Raw genomic sequence first — 23320 nt, forward strand, 5'->3', positions numbered from 1 at the left:
TCTAACTTTTATCTGGCTTGTTCTGTCTGAAATTTGCCCCAATGTGATTACAAGTCTGAAGTTTGGTGCAGAACACAGTTATTCGTGTTGTTGTACTGAAACTGTAGAGTGCATGAGCACTAAAACAAACACGGTCATTGTTTAATGGTTAGTCATTATGCTGGTATATTGAAGGCAAGAAGCATCTGTCTGATTGAAATATAATACATCAAATAAAGCAAAACAACTGTGGAATAAAAATAATGAAGTAGTCCATGTTTGTTACAACAGCACCTCATAGCAACCCTATAGGAGAATGAAGTGTACATCAATTACATACTGCATTTTAATGTGATTATAATAAAAAAAATAAATGCTGTTTTGTTGTTTGTGCAAATGCACTGCAATAATTGGACATTTAAATTGAATTATCAAATTGATTAAACAGCAGAAGTTAATGCTCCTCCACCTGCATGCAATGTCATTAACGAGGGTCCTGTGTGGTTTAAACACAACCATGCTACTACGGTTTTGGGAAAACCATGACTAACTAGATAATTTCTCTAATGATATGATCACACTACTGTGTGCAGCAGATATGATCACACTACCGTGATATGATCACACTACTGTGTACTGTTAAGCAGCAGTTATGTCAACATACAAAGCAAAATAAAAATAGAAAACACATCCAAAATATAAAAACCAAGTGTCAACCAAGTGTTTTTTTGGAGGGGGGTAATGCTAATTGAAACACACAAATTGTTTCTCACATGATAGCCAATGCATATTTTGATAAAACAGATGCCATATCTAATCAACTCTCCCAGCTCCAACAATATTAGCACCATGCTTTATAAAGACTCTGTAAAGATCTTTGTTTTCACAGAAAGTTATGAGTTATGCGCTGCAAACATCAGAGCACCTAATTCAAAGTCCAGACCACGTAATTCCTTCTGAGCACATTGAAATTGTTGAAATGCTTGAGTACACCAAATATGTTGGACTTCTAATGGATATAAAAGATGAATGCTTATGAACAGGGGCTCAGATACTGTCTCTCTTCCTCTCTCTCTGTCATGGAAGCGCACTGCAGAAAAAAAGAAAGTGTGCCATCTACTGGACTATTGCTGCACCATTGTCTTCCATTCAGACACTGTTGAAAGGTGAATAATATCTAAGTGTGCTTTCACACTAAAGATTTTAGTGCACATCTGAGCCAGTATGTGGCTATTAAAACCAGGGAAACATACTAATCGCCCCAGAACATAAGTAATGTCATAATCTGTACTAAATTGTGGAGGTGAAGTGATATTGATGATAAAGGATTTGCATCTTTGCCTGGTCCTGTTCACATATATTATAGAAAAATAAATGTCTCATATCTGCTTCTCTCAAAACAGCTCTCATTCCTCCAGACTCTTAATTGTGACAAATACAAGATCCATTCTGTAAACTGGCCTAAAACATATTTTTGTCAAAATACTATAGAGTATTTCACATTAATGCTTTCAATTGTTAGAATTGCTCATGAAGCCTGTATTGTATAACATTGCTTCATATTAGAATGATTTCTAGTGAACATGCATAAATCGTTTATAAAATCAGCCATCTAGCGCATGACCTTTGAAAATGTCCTGCAAATGCCATCAACAGTGGGAAGACTGATCTGCTTGCTCATAGCATATACAGGTGTTCCTTTTATGTTCATGCTCATTGTAGCATAGCCATTTATCAATATGGTGAGCTTGAGTGTTTGTGAAATGCCTCCCACGCCATTTCAGCCTTAATAAATCTGAATGAGCAGCTAATCTGCTATTCATTAAGACTCATTATCAAGACTCCTCACACAGGCCATTCTGTGGTGTAGTTCAGCTGTGAATGGTCAAAAAAACACCTTCCACCGTCTCTGCAGTGTCTGAAAAGTCAAAAGGATAACTATCTGGTACTGAATGTTCTATGAAATTAATTGTTTCACTTCTTTCTATACACCTCCTTTTTTGCGCACTTTACAATTTTCAGCCCTGTAAACCATTGCATGTGATAGTGAGTATATGAGTCATTACAACTTAGGATAGATGTCATGCCCATTGATGTTAATTTAATTTAATTTTACTTTTTGCAATTTATCTATTTATTACTTGAAATTTTTTGGATTTAGAATCTGCATGCAATTTGAATCAAATTTGCATTGCACAAAAGACTGTTTTCTTTTATATAAGGTATATAATAATTTAATCTCTGAAGTGTTTGAGTCTCAACGTATAAACAGATGAAAATTTTGCAATGTTTTTACGCTGTAGTAAAAATATAGAGAGAGAGAGAGAGAAAAAGAACCTAAAAGAGACATTGTTAATTTGTATGTATAATTAGTAATAGAACCAATATGAAGTCATCCCTAGTTTAAATTAATGTGCTTTATTAAAAAGTATTTTGGTCATACCTCCTAGTTTTAACCTATAATTTCTGAGGCTGTTCAAAACCACAACTGCTCAAGACAATTAATAAATTAAACACAGACACTTTCTTTCCAGGCACACTCAGTGGTAAAAGCTTTGAAGTTCTCTATTTCAGCAGTTGTTTTCTTTTGAAACTCAAAGAAATCAGAAGCTGCACACCAGTCTCTCCGCTTGATTCAGTCATGTATAATTGATAAAACTTTAAAAATGTTTTGACGCGTTTGATAAATTGTGCAACTATTGATATTTTGTGCCCCTGCCTCCACTCACCCTCTTTTCTATCTCTAATTTTACCTTCTCTTCTCTGTTCCTTGCCCTCCTCTCCGTCTTCCACTAGTAATTTCTCCTTTGCCACCCAAGGCATCTCACTGGGCGAGTAAGCCCAGTTGGATGTGGGAGTATGCCTTAACGCTGACTCAAATCTTGAAGTGCTGAGGAGAGGGGCAGCATGTTCTTCTGTCAGATCAGCTCACTCGGCCTTTTGTCTCATTGATTACTTCCTCTGGCTTTGTCTGCGTGATTGCTTCTTCAGATGAGAAAGAGAGCGGGCCGCTAACCTCACTTGATGCACTGGCGCACTTAACGCTCTGGCTTCGATGACTCGTTCACTTCTACCCAATCAAACCTTCAAGAACTCTAATAAAAGGAAGCTGTATAAGACCATAATTGGTGATATTTGTCTACCACAAACCTCTCTTTAAAGCATAAACCTTCCTTTATCTTCAGATCTAATTACAGATCTCTGTAGGTTCACTGGCAAAGCAAATAAACTTTTATTTGGATACTTTGATTTGCAGACTAGAACAACATCACTGCATGAAAAGTCTATTTTTTTTCAGGGGATGTTTTATAACTTAGAGACTTTGTATTTCTCACCTTGGTCTCCCAGTCAGCTCTGGTGATTCATTTCAAAACTGGATTGGATTGCTATTCGATTAGTTCCAGCCCCAATCTACCGCCCTTTGTGACAGATAGGTGAAAAAAAGCTTATTGAATGTGCACTTCAAGTCTATACTTCAAATCTTCAATCATATATATATATATATATATATATATATATATCTTGAAAGACATACATTAATTGAATAAAAGTTATTTAAATCAATTGTTATCACATATCACTTTATTTTAATGTTACCATTGTTACAGTGTAATTATACATTTAAATACTGAGTAATATTAAATTTACTCATGATATTACTTACTATATGGTTATGGTTAAAGTTTGGTTTTAGCTTGCATGTAATTATGCTTTAATTTATTGCAATTATAATAGTAAGTACATTCAGTACACCTTAAAATACAGTGTTAAAATACCCCTCATTTTGATGTGTTTGACTAACATATAAAAATTACTTGTTTGTAATTTTGTTATTGATATAAAATTTAGAACAGTCTGCAATTCAGTACAAAAAAAGTACACAATTTATTTCAATGAAAAATCCTTATTTTGTGACTTATTGCACATATATTTGTTGGAGTTTCCGTTTCAGACCTGAAGATTTTCAAAGAGGAGAGTATTGAAATGCATCATGCAAGGTGATTTACAGGTCTTAACCTATTATACACTCTGTGTTGTTAGTAGATTACCCGCACCTGATTATCATTGTCTCTGCTTTCTGTTTGCAGCCCAGCGCTAATTTGCACTGTTCTAGTAAATTGCATGATCATTAAATAAATGAGCAGCTGCATCTATATTATTTAATTTACACATTGCCCAGTAGATCAATAATAAACTTTCCTACCCATCAATTTTAACTGCAATTAACATGTCTCTGATGTGTGTTAACGCTGACAAATTGACAAAAAGAAACTAAATATAAATACAAGTAAAAGTTTGCACTTAACGTTGATAATGAATAGATGAAAAATTCAACCGTGATTTGCTACCTTAATTTAAACCCGAAAAGATTCAATTTCAAAACACCAATTACAATATCTTTTAATGAAACCTGTCCTCACTGGAACCCAAGTAACCTAAATTTAAAAGATCCAAATGCCATATTTGTGTTAATCTAAGCACTGTTATAGGACAATTGCCAAATAAAGATAATAAATGGCACATGAAGATGACGTAAGTCAGCCTCAGTCTGTATAGCTACTGAGCTGATAAAGATCTCAGAAAAGAAAAAAAATGATATGTGGTGCAACATACCTGCAATACACTTAACCTTTGAATCTATTGGATGTGAGCCTACTATATATCTTATCAGAATGTTGTCAGTATTAGCGAAGTGAACCCTAATCAGAATCCTCATTCTCTCATGAATAAGGGCATTTGACATTTAGCAAATGAATGAACTTTTCTATGCAGTGCTGTTTTGTGTCTGTGAAAGCATTCTACAGGTTTCCAGCTAAGAAGAGAGGAAACTATAAATTGTCTGTGGCTTTTTTGAACAGCCTGAGGTCTGCCAAACACATCACATAGCATCTCTTTTCTATTTTCGCTACTAATTTGTTTTGTCTTGCCATAGTGTTGATTTTTTTTTTTCTTCTCCAACAAGAAGTATTTTTATTTACAAAGCTAATACATTTGCTGTGGACATTTGTGTGTGTTTTCAGCTGGCGGATGTTCCATACCTGTGAGCAACAGGACAAGACGTCTCTACGCCACCCAGTGCAGTAACTCACACCGAAACACCAATGTCACTGCTACTGTAGGCACTAAGGGGGACCATTCAAGGGCATCCAGATGGAGGGTTCCAGAGACAAGTGAAATACAGGTACAGTACATACATTAATATTACTATGTCCTGACCACCAAGCCAAAATGTCATACCGTTGGAGCTCTCTAGGAATTTAGTAGTTAGTTTTTCAACCATGAAATGAAACATTCTCTTCGGCACAATTGCTGCCTAAGCTATCAAGCCCGTCAGGCCATTCAGGTAATTGTCCTGTGGAGCAGGAGGAATGGGAAACACATTTCATCGGGCTGCACTGCTTCAGTAGCATCCAGACTGATAATGACATTCACTTAGCAAAGTCTGTAAAGAAAACAGCTCTGGTGTTTTTTTCCAGCTCTGTTCAAAGTGAGCTGCCTATCTAGACTATATTCTAAGACATGCCCTGATGCAAATGCTGTTTCCTCAGAAGGTAATATTATGCTGTCTGCTGAATATCTCATCGGCCGTGATACCGAGATGGCATTGTAAGTAGCTCCTGTGGGAGTAAATAAATAACAACCAGTTCAGCTTCAAATAATCCATCCAATATGGTTGATGCAGTAATCGTGAGAAACACTTGTTGTTTAGAATGACAGCCTATAGGAAAGTTTTTTTTCTCTTTTTCTGACAGTGCAATTTATCTGTGTTTTTCACAAATTTAGCAAAATTACAGTTGTCTGACTTATTTTCTGAAAAGAAGTACTAAAATGACTGTTTTCATAATATTAACGTGCTGTGTAATTTTAAAGGAATAAATACAGTAAAGCATTGATTGCTTAGCAACATGTTAATAGGTCAAAATCAGCTGGAACTGCAGTAGTGAGATCATTACTAAAAGTTGTGTTTCATCCACTTATGATGTCTCCATCTCAGTTAGAGGCAGCTGTAGACAGTATAATGCAGGTAGCCTGCTAGGTTTAGGAACAGAGCATTCATGCCATCCCTGGTGCCAATGGTGGTGCAGTTTCTGGGTGTCAGGATTGTAATTAAAGATTGTCGGTTTGATCCCCTGTGAAGTGTGTGTGAAGAAACTATCGCCATTGTGAACTTGAGCAAAGCACTTAACCCCTGGTCACTCAATGGAGAATTGTCCTGCAATAAGTGCACCATAAGTCACTTTGATGAAAAGCAGCTAAATGACTGCTCATTTACTTGTCTTGGGCTTAGGATCACGGCGTATGGAGCAGCTGAGGACGTGAGTGTCCAGGCTGTTCACAAGTCATGGGGTGTACATGACTGGAGACTTCCTGTTACAGAAGGATGAGCTGCTTTAGATATTCTGGTGGGACAGAAAGGAGAGGACGTTGCCCAAATGTGAGTGTTCTTCTACCAAAACATCCTATGTTATTTGCTTTCTAAAATGAAAGTATTGCATATGATTATATATTTTATAATCTTTAATTATTTATTACGGTTATTATTATTATTATTATTATTATTATTATTATTATTATTATTATTATTATTATTAGCTATTAGATGGAGCTTTCACAATGGCCCGGATCTGCAAAGTGAAACAGCAAGGACCATCCATCAACAGGACCCAACTCAAGGAGAGGTGGTGGAGGAGGAGGTGGGTACTTATGTTTTCAAGCAGACACTATAAAAATAAATAAATAAATAACAATGAATAAATAATATATATATATATATATATATATATATATATATATATATATATATATATATATATATATATATATATATTGTCTAATATAATGGTAAATTTACTACAATATGTATGTCATGTCATTTTATGGCATACATTTTTTTATGCATGGTGTTCCTACAAAAATAGTAAAGTATGCTTTCTCATATATACAGATTGGGATGACCAGCAAATCACTGAGCAGAGCAAAACCATTCTAAAATCTAGCATAGCAACACTCTGGAAACATTTTCAAGTTTTCCTTATACAAACATAGTCTCACACTTCCTGTTTCTGTTGGGATTAAAAGGTAAATGGAGTTTACATTCCACTACTCATTGCTGCTGGAGGTGGACGGCTACAGCAGCCAATCGGGAAACCCAGAGGAAGTATGGTTGACAGGGATCCCAGCATTCCTGGTCGCAATGGAAATCTGTGCTGCAGGTAACCCCAGTAGATTTCCCTGTATTGTAAACTAATTAGAAACTTTTACAATACTGAACTAGTGTGTATTACTGCTTCTGGCAAACAGGAGCTCATAGAACAGTAAAAGCATATAGAGATTCTTATTTTATTTATTTTTTTACTTGGGTGTAGATGTTGGAACCATGCTTGTTTACCAGAATAGGAAAGTTTGATTGACAAGGAAAATGCTGTTCCCCAGGCTTTTATCCTAATGTGATGCGGTGGTGGCCATGATAATTTTCTTTTTCTGCTAGGCTTCAAAATAGTCTCTTATCTAGTCTGAGATTGATTAAGATTTTTTTTTTTTTTGAGGTGCTCTTCAAATTTCTTATAGTAGTGCCTGAATAAGACTGAGGCAGAAAATTATATTAGAATATTGATTTTGATATTCTTTGATACACATATAGGAAGGTGGTAAATAACAGTAATAATAGTGTGTGCTCATAAGTCTAAGTAAATTAGCCACATCTGCCCATGCATCAATTCTCTGGGTGTTCTGGTTGTTTCGACAATCATTCATTATGTGGCTTCTATCGCACTCTTTTAAAGGCCAGCTCTATTTTGCTCTATATACTACAAACCTTTCTTAATTCCTAGAATTTCAATGCTTTTCATGTTTTTTAATCATTCCCATTAGGAAATGTACAGAAATGTATTGGCATAAAGTCAATGCAAGACTTAGTATCAACTTAAAACACTCAGAACACCTTAGCAGCTATTAGCAATGATCACGGCAACATATCCATCCCGCCATCTCAAACTTTCATTGTCAATCAGCTACGCCCTTCCACATGCTATAAATGCAGAAACTGTTTAGAGATGAAAATGCAGACAGCTTGACGCCTGAAATAATTTGCCACATTTTATTTTTAACATTTTCATGCTACAACAGCACTGACCTGCTTTTAGGAATAGAACAGGGATGTTCATAGAGTCTATTTTTCTCTGGAGAAATTGTTGAAATCACTCATTCATAGATCTGTTTGAGCATGGTTATATATATATATATATATATATATATATATATATATATATATATAAAAGTTATATTGTCACTGTGAAACCAGTTAGCCACAGAGAGAAACTGAAATGGAGCATCAGTGTCTTTAGTGTCATTTTCTATGATCTGTCTGGCTCTGTGGATTTGTGTATGGTGGTGGAGGCTGAAATGACACTGCCCTGTTCTCGGGCGCGGAGACCACTCATTCAGGAGGTCAGTGAGATCCCTGGTCGCCATGGGTTGGAAACCCGAGGAGGTTTGGAGGTGGTGGAGGGGCCTGCATAGCTGGTGGAGGAGCTGAGGATACAGAGGTTAGGTTTAACCTTGTTTATTTTATATATCTTCTTTCACTTTTTTAGTTTTGTTTCATTTATTATCAGCCAACCCCATGACTATAGGGGTATCTGGCAATTTATAATGATCCAAGAAAGGATGGAGATGATGGAACATCGCTCATAAGTCTTGTGATGGGGAAATGTACCTGGAGCCACCTAAAGGTAATTACAACATTCTTTAGTTGTGTCCTTCAAATGATGCACTATACACTATGCATTTATACTTCATGTCCTATATTATGTATTTCATGAATTTTATATTTCCATCTCACTTGCAAAAGTTTGGTGGATTACATTTCGTTACACTTTATACATTCTACTAACTGTAAGTAACTGTAACTACATGTCAACTTCTCAACAATTTGCAGCTACATGTCTACTGTTTCTCAAATTAGACTGTTGGTGTAGGTTTAGGTTAGTAGAATAAAGCTGACATAAATCCTGCAAAGTCTCATAGACATATATGGATTGTAACTAAGATCAATCAAGATTAAGATCATGAAGTGCGTTTTAACTCATAGTACATTAATAATGATAACAAAAGGGCCAGATGGCATAGGTTACTGTTTGTATTTCATTTTCAGCACGCTTGTGGCGTTTTTGTGCTGGCATTGCACACAATCTCCCTAATCCCTGCAAAGAAGAGGTTATTTTCTATTGAAAAGAATAACAAAAAACATTGAGCCAACTTTAGTTTTTAAAAATATGAACGGTTAACTATTATTGAATTAAAGGTACACATTGAATTTGCTGCTAGCATTCATACTTATATGTGGTGACATTTAAATACGCATACTGTCTACCAGTGTACTCAGTGACATGTTCTTTTTTTCTGCACTAATGAGGTAGATAAAGTACTTTTAGAACATAGCAGAAGCACACGCACCTAGGGGATGCAGTCAAGACAACAGGGGCCAAACACTCTTTAGCAGTCAATTAAGGTCTTAAATTAATTCTGCAAGAATCAATTTCACATTTTTGTGGAAAGTTTTATTAGGACATTTAATTTAATTTGCAGTGAAATATTAAAGTGCCAATAGCAAGCATCTTGGAAAACAGATGTCTGATGATAGAGGGCTATTGGTGGTATACTGTTAGTTAGTCAAAGTTTGTACCTAAAGTTACTGCGTGACACAAACATCGTTTCACAGTTCCTCTCAGGCAGCAATTTGCCTTAGAGAAGGTGCCATGCTTCCAGGACTGGGAGTGATGAAAGAACTTCTACTTTGGAAATAGGATTGACTACCAAGAAGTTTTATCTTTAGCTTGGAGTTCTGTAAATAATAGGCAATTTTTCTCCTTCTTGAGGTAACCAAATTATAAGGAAGATAAAACAGTTTGATGTAATGCGAAAGTATACTGTGTACTATGAAATTATGATGTAAAAGTCGCAGAACTATAAAACTACTTCCCAAAGCATCACTGGTGAACAAATAAGAAATTCTACATATTAATGGCATGATTCAGAAGCTGTAGACCCCAGCAACAAAAACCTGTCTACAGTGAGACTGAGACTTCTATTGATATGACAACCTTAACCCCAAGTGTTGTTTTCGTTCATTTCACCTGGGCAGAATTCTTTTTCACAGGAAATGTTGTTAATGTCATTGCGTTGGTAATTAAACTTACTGACTTTGCTTTACGTGAGGCTTTTTTTTTTTAACACTTGTGTTGTTTCTAAGACTGGCGCAAAAATGACTCTTAATACAGTGTTTCCAACATTGATTGAATCCTTGTTTTCTTCAATTAGGTGTTTTGTATTTCCCATTTTGGATGCTAGTTGATCGTAAGCCTCACTGATCTGCTTATCCCCTCAGATTTTGAGTTGATTAAATGAAGCCAAAACCTTAGATCAATGTGAGTTCTAAAACAGAAAAGTGCAGGATCCATATTATAGTGGTCAATCCCCTGAACCACCTGGGATTATGGTGTCTGCTTGCTGGCCAAAACTTACTCCCTGTTGTGATCGTTTAACAATCCTCTGATTATATGCCTCAAGCTTTCCTACTGTGCTTCACCATCCCATAAGTATGGTAATGTCATTTCCAGGGATGGAAGGCGACGGTGAAGTATATTTCAACCCAGTGCAGAACTGGGCAGTCATCAGGAGTTTAGGAGATTGCCACGAGACCTCTGAGGCACGTGTGTGTGCTACTGTGATGAAGTGCCTCGCTGGTCTCAGATGGAGGTCCTGCATCAACTCAACTGGTTAGTCTTATCCATAACACACTTCACCACCATTAGATGATGCCATCCCATAAAATGGTAAAATGAATGTTCAAGAGGTTCTCTACACGACAGTTCTTCTCAAGAGTGGTACCCACTGCGAAAGCCAAGTTCAATTTCACACGAGCAGTCTCTCTGGCAGAGGTCATAACTGTCATTGTAGTCTGCTTGCTGCAAAGAAAGAGATAAAACATCTCCACTGTTACACACCTCTTTTTGCTCCATTAATTCAGAATGTTTTACACATCTGCTCACATATGCAAATCGACAAGAAATTCCTGTACTTTCCAGCACTGTTTTCAACTTCACAAGTGTTTAGTTAATAAGTGAGCTGGTGCCCATGGGTTCATGCTAATTATATGCTAATATCAACACTTCGAAGCTCTAAAAGCCCAAAGTGTAAACACTTGACAGGTTTTTAAGAAATAAAGGAGAAAAGAAGAATTAATTGTATCAGATAAAAACTTTTCAACTTTCTGCCTGGGGTAGGTTAGAGTCTCTATTTAGTAGAAAATCTTATAAATAATGGGCTTAGTTTGGCACACATTTAGAACTCCTAAATTTTTCCCAAGTATTCCATAATAAAAGCAAACTGGTTTCATCTGTGAATATGTTTTAAGACAAAATTTTATCCAAACCTTTAATGAAACTTTGGTTTGGTAGATTTGATGCCTGACATGAACACACTTTGTTTTTATTTTTTGGTGCTTAACAATTATTAATAATATAATGCAGATTTTAATTCTATTTTAAATGAAAGCTCTACTTCTGAATAATTGACATTAATTTCTGTTTCAATTTGTTTTTGTATATTTGTTGCTGTGTGTTTGTGTAGCAGTGTTGCCCAATTCAGCCGCCTCATCTGCCAGTGGGTCTGTCAGTGGGGACTTGCACTCATCGCTACCATGCTGGTCGCTCTGCGTTAAGTGATCAGTGGCAGACCTTGTCAAATCCTTTTATAAGCGTGTAGTTTCATGGAGTCTCAGAGATTAAACAAACACAATACTTGGAGCAAGTCATTTGGGGAATGTTTTACATTTTTTAGTATTAGAAACAGAGCGGATAAACCTGCACTTTTACTGGCCACATGACTATGGTCTTAGGCAGTACATGGACACTCTATAAGTGTACTGTAGCTTCATCTCGATGCCACTGTAGCAAAATGTCAAATTTATTAAAATTATATATACGCTTGGTATATTTATATGTTTTGTTTTTGTTATTTTGCTTTTTGAAGAAAAAACCTGCATTTGAATGCACTTTAAAGAAACAGTATAATCTGTCCAGCTGCACATGCCACACAAGCTTTCAGAATTCAAAATGAGGATCTATGCCTTTGCTGCCTCTGAGACATTGGCTGGCTAATAATACACACAGAGTCATGGCATCAACACATCATCTGTCCACCTACACTGTAGTAGCAGTCTCTGAGTGATAAATAGAGTAGATGTGTGATAAATGGGCTGTTAACTGAGCTCGATGCGCTTGCCTGACAATACCACTTATGAATAACCACTCTACATGCTGCACCGATGTGTTTACTGTGTGGGCCAAGCCCACCAAACTTGGACTAATATGCCTGTTCGTGGAAAAACTGTTTTGAAGTGTCCAGTGTTTTCATGGCATCCAAATTTGCAAGAAAATGTCACTACTAAGGTTGTTGTAGTTAACTAAAATGATTAAAATGATAGACAAAGAAGCTAAAACCGATTTTATGTTAAACCCGTGATTCAAGTCCAATTTAGCTTCCAAAGGTGCTCAAACATTATAACACTAGTTATTGCGTAGTTGGATGGTTTATTTCAGATGAATACAATCTGAATGTATTTGACAATGGCAACAATCCCATTATGCTATTAGTTATGTAGCAAACTGAAAAATATATCACGCTTGTGCTGATTGTTGTCCAAAGTGTACAGACGTAGTCACACCCCCGAGCCCAGTCTATTCAACTTGAGCTACAGAGTCCGGATTGTAAGCTGAGTAAACTGAGAGTTTCACCATAATGATCACTACAATCCCCAACTACTGCTTTGTGGAAAGACCGCCCATCAACGATCTAAAGGAGGTGCCACGGCGTAACATCCCCTCTCACCAGGTTGGGGAGCATCACACCCCTTATAGTTCAGTTAGGCTGCATAGTTTCTACTGTGCTAGCATGCTGTTTGACCACATGGTCCATTAATCTCCTAATAAGTGAAGTCTGAAACTCCTAAATGCAGTATGTGAATGGGAGGATATTGTTGACCAAATTATTAGTAAGCATACTCTTAATGTTTTGTTTGTAGATGCTTAGGTCATGGCGCATTTGGAGAGTGGTCTATGAAGGACTAGCCATTGGGATTAGAGCCTAGTCCAATGCAGGTGGCTGTAAAGGTAAGATCTGTATATATATATATATATATATATATATATATATATATATATATATATATATATATATATATATATATATGATTGTAACCATGAATACATTGATTTGTGTCTCTGTGTGTTTCTATGCTCTACTAATATTACTGCTATATATGAATTTAGCACATGCGCATTATTAAATCTCTTCTTTATTAGACCCTTCCTGAGGTGTGCTCTGACAGGATGAGCTAGACTTCATGGGAAGTTCTCATAATCAGGTAAACAAATGAAAATGCAAGATCCATCATCCAATGGGCTAATTTATGGTTGGCACAGCAAAATACCATATTTCTTCTATTCCTCTGACAGCAAGTTTAGTCACCAAAACATCAGGCGTGCATTGGGGTGAGTCTGCAGCCTGCCCTATCTCTGCTGGAATTGATACCGGAGGGATCTCAAGAGCTTCCTGAGGGAAACTAGACTAAAGACTAGTAAGAACACACATGTCGTTATGAGTGTACAGTGTCTTGTAATAAGTGCAAACCCCATTGCTATGTTTTTCATTAGTTTATTGAATGAATAGTTTGTGATTTGCTTTAGATTATTTATTTGATGGTTGTGTTTTGTCTGTGTATATTACTATTTGGTAGATAGTTTCCGATGAAATAAATGCCCAAAAGCAGTGTGCTTGATTTTTTATACTGTAATAATGTCAAATTATAAAAGTTTTCGCATTTTTGTTTTGGGAGTCCTCAACAACAGGTCTGCATGCATGTAAATTTAAAAAAACATTCATTTTTACATAATATGCATTTATTTGTAAATTTATTTGCTCAATGGTTCACTTTGTGATACTTCCAAACTCCTGCCTTGTGTAATTTTCGGAGTAATATATATATATATATATATATATATATATATATATATATATATATATATATATATATAGAGAGAGAGAGAGAGAGAGAGAGAGAGAGAGAGAGAGATCACAAAACTGTTTTTGCAAAGATAAAAATGACACAAAATGCCATAAATTGACAATTTTTATTAGATCCATGTATACAAGAAGTTGAGAGTTCTTCTCGAGAGAATGTCCAACAAATACACAGTTCGGGTTCATCTGTCCATTGTGTGAGAAGGATTCCAGTGGTTGACTATAATTTGTTCTTGCTGCTGTGAGAACAGCACAGACATCTTTGTTGGGTGGACAAAGTGAGGTCTCAAAGCCATTCATGTGGAGTAGAAGTTCACTCAATAACTGCACAGAGTCCAATATATCTCAGTACCGCAACAAATATAATCGTGAGCTGAGTCCAAAAGGTGTGAGAAAGAGGAATTGCCTTTGGGGCAATGTTATTTAAGTCCTAATAACCAATAACCCATTTTAACTCCTTCTTAGTTAATGGAGGAATTAATGAATATCACAGATTTCACAAATTAATTTAAACTCTATAAACGTATATCATATAACAATGCTCCAAATAGTAATATCAATAACTAGATAAAAACGATTTAGCCTTCTAACCCAAACCTAAAAAGGACAGACTTTATATCCAGGTTTTTGCCATAAATTGTTTCTGATATGCATGGAAATACATATTCGATGTCTGCCGTACTCTCTCCCTTTATAGACGCACACACATTAACATACACACTCACATTGTTAGCACTACCCTGAGTACTTCACCCATCAACTTAAAAAAACAGCTTGACTTTTTACAAGAGGTAATAATGGCTGTGTTACTAAAGACAATTAACTTAAAGTTTCACTATTAGCTGTAAACACTTTTCTTTAGATTAGTCTCTCAGATAGCATTATTTTTCAATAATTCAACAGCCCATCATCAATTATTTCTTATTGATTATTGATGCTCTATTGATTATTATTGATGTTCTAATTAAATGGCTAATAATCTAGTAATACACATGGTAATAAGCAACTTATGTTGTTACCGTAAATGAAGTGTTACCAATAACTTTATATACTGCTCATTTTTACATTTAAAATCTTTGCAGGATGTTTTTTGCTCATTTAAATTTGTGTTAAACACAAAGGCTATTTTCAAAAATCCATAATGGGGTACTTAACAAACTTAAAAAAGTGCACAAGAAGATTCAATAGCATGTTTATTGGTATTTCAAGGACTATAGATTTACATGAAAGTACAAATACATGGATCAAAAGCACTAGGACTTTAAGTTCAACTAATGGCATTTTAATATTTATTAACCATAATAAATGTATATTTAAATGCAAATATCATGCAGTCCTGGTTCTAAAGATGTCATATATTATATTTGCACTTACGTAAATTCCTCAAATATATTATTGAAATATGTTAAAACTATTATTTTGCTAAAGTTAATAATTATTTTGGACATGGAATACTCAGCATTCTGACTTTTGTAATGCTTTCCAGGAGCATCCTTCAAGTCTAATCCATGGTAGATCTTCTCAACATTGCTAGAGATATCGCTCATGATGCCAGTGTGTACTTAGAAGAGAACTGGTTCATCCACAGGTATAATTACCGATAAACTCCAACACACCTTCACACATCACAGATCGATTAACAACAGATGGATGATCTGCTTTTTCTGAAGTCAGCACAAATCACGCCTCCTGACTCCGCTTCAGGAGTTGTGCTTTCATACCTGCGGTGGAGTTCTATTTCTTTGACACTTCTAATCCAGAATGGCATGAAAAATGAGTCCACTTCTAGGGAGCTCATTTATGCTACATGAGCAGTCCGGCCATCAACCCTTGCATAGAACAGGGACGCTGAGACACTTACCCATCTGCAGCTTCTACTGAAGTTCCTCACACAGCCGAGTTAAATGTATCTGGGGCTCTCTCGTGTTCAAAGTTTCAATTTTTGGTCAAAACCCAGAGGGATTGGATCATTTTGCCTTTCTGTGATTTTTTTCATTTTTTTTTTTTTTGCATAAAATAGTGTAATCCATTGCTGTCAACTAAACACCAAATGCTCTCAAATAGTGCGAGTAATTGGAAACATGAGTTCCAAGGACATGACTCTTCAAAGGGAAAAACAAGTAAATAGTCTTGGTAGACTTGATGTAGAACTATAACTATACACAACTTCTTTTAGACTCTTCATTTCTCTGCAGCAAGTCCATTCCTGTTCCTCATGTTATAAGCCAAATTACAAATGAGTTAATAGGTAACCTCACATAATGTTGACAAAATCCATGACTGAGATTGGTTTTAGAACCAATTGCCTGCAGTCCTATTGTAAAATAAGTAACTGGAGGAGTTTGATGCATCAGTGGTGAAGATCTCTACTGTAGATGTTCATCTCTTCACTGTGCAGGCAAAAACAGAATAGAAATAGATAGAATTGTTAGTAAACCAGAACAATTGTGCTATGTTTTGAATATTTAGCTATATTACCTTGGTCTTGTGTTGTCCACAAAAAAACAAACAAAAGTTCATATAAGTTCTATATATCTACAGTCACTTTCAAATCTGTACTGTCTGCCTTCCAAACTGACACATGCTGGATGGGTATGATGCAGCTTGTTCTTCTTCACCAGATAGGTCTGAGTATTGCAAAATGACATGCAAATAAACTGATATAACATATCCTAATGACCGGGCAATCAAATTCTGAGGAGTGCTACTATGAGAAGGTAGAACTGTACAAATGTACTCAAAGTGAGTGAGACATGAAAGCATAAGTCTGATAGCATCTGACAGCTGGTGAAGTTTGGTTACCAAGATAAGCAGCAAGCAAATGCATAATATCACCTGACAGGTGCGACACGTGAACTTCAAAGCAATCCAGCCGCCTACTGACAAATGCATCGGGCTGTCTGAACCCCAGCCCACAACCACAATAAAAGCAGTGTGTGTCAACAACACAGGTGCCGGCGTGGTTTGGCGGTTGTGTGGGAAAATAAATACAGACACGCATGTGGAACAGAACAAGCTAATGTAACAGAGCAGAATGCAGTCTCTGTATAATGCAGATTCTTCATGTTCAGTCCTGTTTAAACCAACCAAAACCTTTCAGAGATTGATCAGGCCTGTTTCAAAGGAGGTTCAAAAAACTTGATCTCTGAGCTGACTCTAGAGGAAAGTTTTTGTTCAATTCTGAGTAGGCTTGACGCTGAGCTAGCAAAGCAGTTCCACGACCATGACTCAGCAGAGTTGGAAATTACTTATTCTCTTATGGCAACAGTTCCCGCCAAAAAGATGTCAAAGGTGTATATTTCCGGTCAGTGTATTAATTTAATTTTAATAACAGTAATGACTTTTAACCTTACAGGAATATTTGAGGTGGAAAACTGTGGAATTATTGAACTAATAATCATTTACATGATAGGTGGAATGAAGTGTAATAATAATAATAATATTAATAATAACAGTGGTAGTAGCTAAAAATGAAGTAGAGTTTTTATATTTTCAAAAAAGGTTTAAGCATAGGCAATTCCGAATGCATGTTACAGTAATCATTTCTGGATTGTACCTGATAATAATTTGAATGCAAGCACAAATAAAAATTTCTGAAAAACTCTTAATGATAGATACCACTAATCTATTGCAAAATAATCTGATATGAATCTGCAATTGTTTATGCAACAATTTAACCTTTTTATCCATTATTCAGTATAACTATTGTTTTCAAGTGTTAAAAATAAAACTACAATCATGTCAAGAGAAAAAAGCAAGAGAGGTGCAATAACTGTCAGTATTAGTAGTAAAGATTCATGTGCAGAATAGAAATGGGGAAGAAAGCTCTGTTAGCACTGTGCATACAGAGAGCAGGTCGCACAAAAGCCACCCAAAATAAAAAAACAAATAAAACTAACTGGATAGACACAACTGAAACTTCTTTGTTGTGTTAAGATACAGAGGATTCTCGTGATAACAAAGGTGCGATATGACACCCAGCTGGTTAAGCAGAAGTTATGAGAATAAGAGAAAACGCTTCTTCAGCAAAGTGTGATTTTCCCCTCTTCTTTCTCTCTTCTCTCTTCCAGGTCCTTAACTGCCTCAGAGTTCTGAGAACAGCTACACAGTAGAATAACTGGAATGGATAGGAAAGACCAGAAACTGCAGTAGGAGAACCATGTAAATGCATAAATATTGTGTGTTAGAAAACTGATCATGCAAAACAAAATGGAACTCAAGTCCCACTGGCTACACAAACACAGCCAGACTCACTCTCTGTAGGTCTGAGAGGTTTGTACTCTCCAGAAAGGTTACAGGATGAATCCACCGCCAGGTAACGCTCAAATACAGATCAGACACTGAAAACAGAGGACTTGACGGTGATGGCAAGGCCGAGTATGAAAATTTCTGCACTGAAACGAGACTTGGAAACATCTGTGACAGTAGAAAAGTTCAAAGCAGATAGGAGAGAAAATGATCTCTACAAACATTGAGATTCAAGTTGAAGAACTCCAACGCAACTCCATTTTTTCCCAGACACACAAGCCATATGACAAAGGAGTGCATGCAGGAACACCAGACAGTAGATTAAAGCATAGGATAAATAATCCTGAAACTGCCCAGAGATGACACTCTCAATGAGTTGTGAGGTTGGTAGAAAGATGGACTTCAAGAGAAGAGATGTTCTCAATGGAGCTAATCATCTGTCTACAAGATCACAAAAACTCATATTAAATACATTCATGCATTTGTAGAATTGCAATTTTATGGTAAAATGCAAGATTTTTTGTAGTTTACAAATCAGAGTTCATTAACCACTATCTATAAAAATAGAATAAAATACATGCTGAGTACTGAAAAATACACACACACACACACACACACACACACACACAAATACATGCTGAAAACATCAGAATGAAAATCTAACATTTTGTCATACCATCACAATGATATCTCCACTTAATTGTAGTTTCCAGATATTATTTTTCAGTATCTCAGACTTGCTGACATCAACACAAATCTACAAAGATGTTGTTATTATATAATCTAGATAGAAGTGAATTAAAACATTAAAGACTGAATACTTTATGGGATTAAATATAAATCTCTCGACTGATATGCTACACTGTCATAAGGATATATGTGCTTGTATAATACCGCACATTACATAAAATACCCAGCATTTAAATATTTAATGTGGAAAAACGTAAGTAACATCAGAACTTTTAACAGAGAAAATGTGGACAATTTATATTTGGAAAGCTTTTACATCAATGCAAATCTTACAGGATATGATACATACAAATAAAATCAGGGTCGACACTCAGTTTGTGATCTCGGATGTTTTAATGAGTGGTTCATTTTTGAAAATGTATTTACAAATAGTATACAAATAGTTCTGGGCTTGGAAATGTGGTTTAGAGTTATTTAGTAATGTATCTAGACTAGTGATTTCACTTTGCACTCTCCACTGCATTTTCTTGTAAGTAACATGCCACAAAACAAAACAACAACAAATAAACAAAGCTATAGTTTAACAATTAATTTTAAAATTCTAAAATAATGTATAAATGTCCAATTACAATTACTGAAATATTAGATAATTGTAAAAATTTTTTTTTCAAATAGTCTACAGTAAAATCTCACAACAGCATATCTATATATAAAACAGAGGCAGGTGAATTTTCCAGCCCGGTGCAGATAAAGAACAGGGCTGAACAAAACCAGCCAGAATAAAACTACTTACACCAATGTTGCTGTGTATTTCAATATTATGAAGGGTAGAAACACTTAAGAAACCAGATAGGATTAATGGAAAAACATGATTGTCATGCTCACAGTATTTATTAGAATAAGATAAAAATGCTCTTTTCTCATGTGGTTTTTCTCTCTCATTTTCTCAGTTTCTCTCCTGGTCCTGACTGCTTCAGAGCTCTGAGAGAACAGCCATAATAGACAAAACAACTGGATGGAGAGGAACACTCAGGAACTGCAATTCTCGAGAAGAACCAGGTAAATGCTAAATATCTGTCTGAACCTAAAGTAAACATACAGAACGAACAGAAACCATTAATGATTATCCAGGCCAAAGTGCAACAGATCACTCTGCATCTGAGCGGTTTGTACTTCAGAAGGTAAAGTTACACAGGATGAACCACCGCCAGGTAACGCTTCTACACAGATCGTGACACTGAAACAGAGGACGACCGGTGATTCCTAATCCAACTAAAAACTGTGTTATACTTATCAGACTCTGAAAGAGAAATGACAGTAGAGTTAACATACAGTTCAAACAATAAAATATTTCACAAATGGAGAGATTGAGGTTGAAGAACTTCTGATGCAGCTCCACTTCTGTTTCCTCAGACAATGAGCCATAACATCGTAGGGAGAGGGGCAGGAAAACCAAGCAGGACATTGAGGATGAACGACTCTTTCCTACGATGTCCAGCCGTGCCAGAAGAAAAGTTCTGTTGAGTTTGTGGGTCCTTCAGGGGTGATGGAGTTCATTGCAGAACTATTCATTTATTCTGAGCTCTGAATCTAAAAAAGGCAAATTACACACACACACACACACACACACACACACACACACACACACACACACACATGTGTGTGTATTGTGTATAGTTATTATGTGTATATATACACACACACACACACACACACACACACATTACAGCATATATATATATATATATATATATATATATATATATACATATGTGCATGTTTTGGATGCAAATGAATCATTTAATGGCACTAGAAACTTTTCTAGAGATCATTATAATCATTATATAGTTACTATCACTTAGTTTAGATGTGGTGATATTTCTCAGCACCAGCTTTATGTATAGTTTTGATGCATTTGCGCTCTCTTTTGCCTCTTTGGTGTGAAATCCTTTTGAATGTTTGGTTTACCTGAAGTTAAATGCACTTGTTGAAAGTATTATTTGTAACAATTTGACATGGAAAACAGGTGACCCTTTGTCAGAGATTCATTGCTTTTATTTGAAACACACACATTTACATAATACAACACTACATCATGTGCTTACCATCTATCTCATCTGTGATGGATGGATGCCTTCTAAACATGCTATATTTTTCCCAGAAAATTCAGCAAGGCAAAGAAATTTACATACAAGATGCTGAATGCCCATTATGCAGAATAAAGTGTAGTTTTGTAACAAACCTTTATAATAACAATGCTTTGTTACAGTTACAGGTTAGTTTCAGTCCGGTAAAAAGAACAGGTTGCACAAAATCCACCCAAAACAAAGCAAACTAAACTAAATGTTTTATAAATATACTTGGCCATTATGTTGTGGAAAAATGCTGAAAAGCCAGCGAGAAATGCAATGTGGCAAATATGATAAACGTGCTTACGTAATTATTATATTAAGATAAATGTTTTTCTCTTTCATGTGGTTTTTCCTTTCTCTCTCTCTCTCTCTCCTGGTCCTGACTGGGTTTCCAGAGCCTCTGAGAACAGCCACACGAGACAGAGAAAACTGAAACAATGAGGAAGAGAAAGAACTGAATCGGAAGAACCACATAAACCAAAAATGACGTTATGTAAAATTACAGTAAGCATGCTGCACAAACAAGAGCCGACAGTGATTATCCAGACTCCCAGAGCAGCAGATCACTCTGCATCTGAGAGGTAACAGATCAGAAAGGTTACAGGATGAACCACCGCCAGGTAACGCCCTACACAGATCAGACACTGGAAACAGAGGATTTACCGGGGTGATAATTACTCCAGTCAAAAATGCTGATAGTGCAAATGACATCACACAATTTGACAGTAGAATTAAACAAACAATTGACAGAAAAGCACAATTCACAAATAGAGAGATTGATATTAAAGAACTCTGATATAACTCTCCACTCTCTGCCTCTGTGAGGATGAGCCATACTATAAGATAGGAGTGTACAGGAAAAGCAAACAGGAATTGATGTATGGCGACACACATTATGTCTCACAATGGTCACTGGGCCAGTGGTGCACCTGCACATGGGTCTCTGCGGATTCTTCAGTGGAGTTCATTACCTCTGTGTAAACATCTTAAAGCTGAAAGCGGTAACATTTCAGTCTAGTATAAAGTGTTAATACAAATCAACATGCTTTTGACACTGGGCTGAATAATATAGCCTACAAAAAGCATAAATGCATTTTTCGACTTCTGTAAAGTTCTACATTTTATTACATTTTGTAATATTATAACACTTGCAAATGACTTGCAAAGCTTTTTGTTCAGGTGATAGGCCTCTAAATGTTTCCTCTGCATTCTTCGACTTTAGGTCTATTATTTCATCCAAACGCCGTTAGCGCCATATCTGAGACTTTTTGTGCAGGTTTTAAAATTATATACAGGTAATGCATGCTTACTTATTTATAAGTGTCACAAAGTCTGAAAGATATATAATTTAAAGAATAGTTGAATATATTCAACATACAACACAGTTATTTTGAATAGTATACATATTTCTGACAATATAAAATGCATTTGCTGTATTGGAATTAAATGCAGGCTTGGTAAGCAGAAGAGAAATTCTTTAAAAAACATTAAAAATGTGAAAACGCTCAAAAACTCCTTTTTTGACTAGTATTGCATATGACACTAAAGAGTATCACCTGAAGAGTGGATGTCCAGAGCCTCTGGCTGTGTAATAATCTCTGTGCTCTGAATGGCATCAAGTGCACTATATGGAAAGCTTTTTATGTTGTTTGTTATTTAAAACAACAAATATGCAAAATATTTAAAATTATGCTGAAAAAGACAGATAGTCCTATTTTGTATCATTTGCAAAAATAATGCAATTCGGAAAATTTAAAAGCAACAGCCCCCTCCCTTTTATTGCTCTAAATTGCTAAATATAGCCTCTTTATGAAAGATTTTTCACATAATGTCTTTAATATAAGTTATTTCAGGGATTAAGGATTGCTTATTTTTATTTATTCACTTAAAGACAACCAAGCCGAGTATAAACATGCCAAAAGTCCATTTTTTCATATCTATACCACAAGTTTTCAGTTTTTATACACAGATTTCTTTATATACACACATTCATGAAATTATTTTATATACACTTTTTGTCTAAACAATTTTTCTAACATAAAACTATACCATATGCACTCCGCACCAATCCTTGTCTTTAACAGATGTGTAAACTGCACAAGCATGATCTACTATCTTTACAAGGAATAAAATTATATACAAAGTTATTCACCAAATTCAGTTTACATAGAATGTTTATATGACAATAA

The sequence above is a fragment of the Puntigrus tetrazona genome, unplaced genomic scaffold (assembly GCF_018831695.1).
Source record: "Puntigrus tetrazona isolate hp1 unplaced genomic scaffold, ASM1883169v1 S000000655, whole genome shotgun sequence".
In the NCBI taxonomy this organism is placed as follows: Eukaryota; Metazoa; Chordata; class Actinopteri; order Cypriniformes; family Cyprinidae; genus Puntigrus; species Puntigrus tetrazona.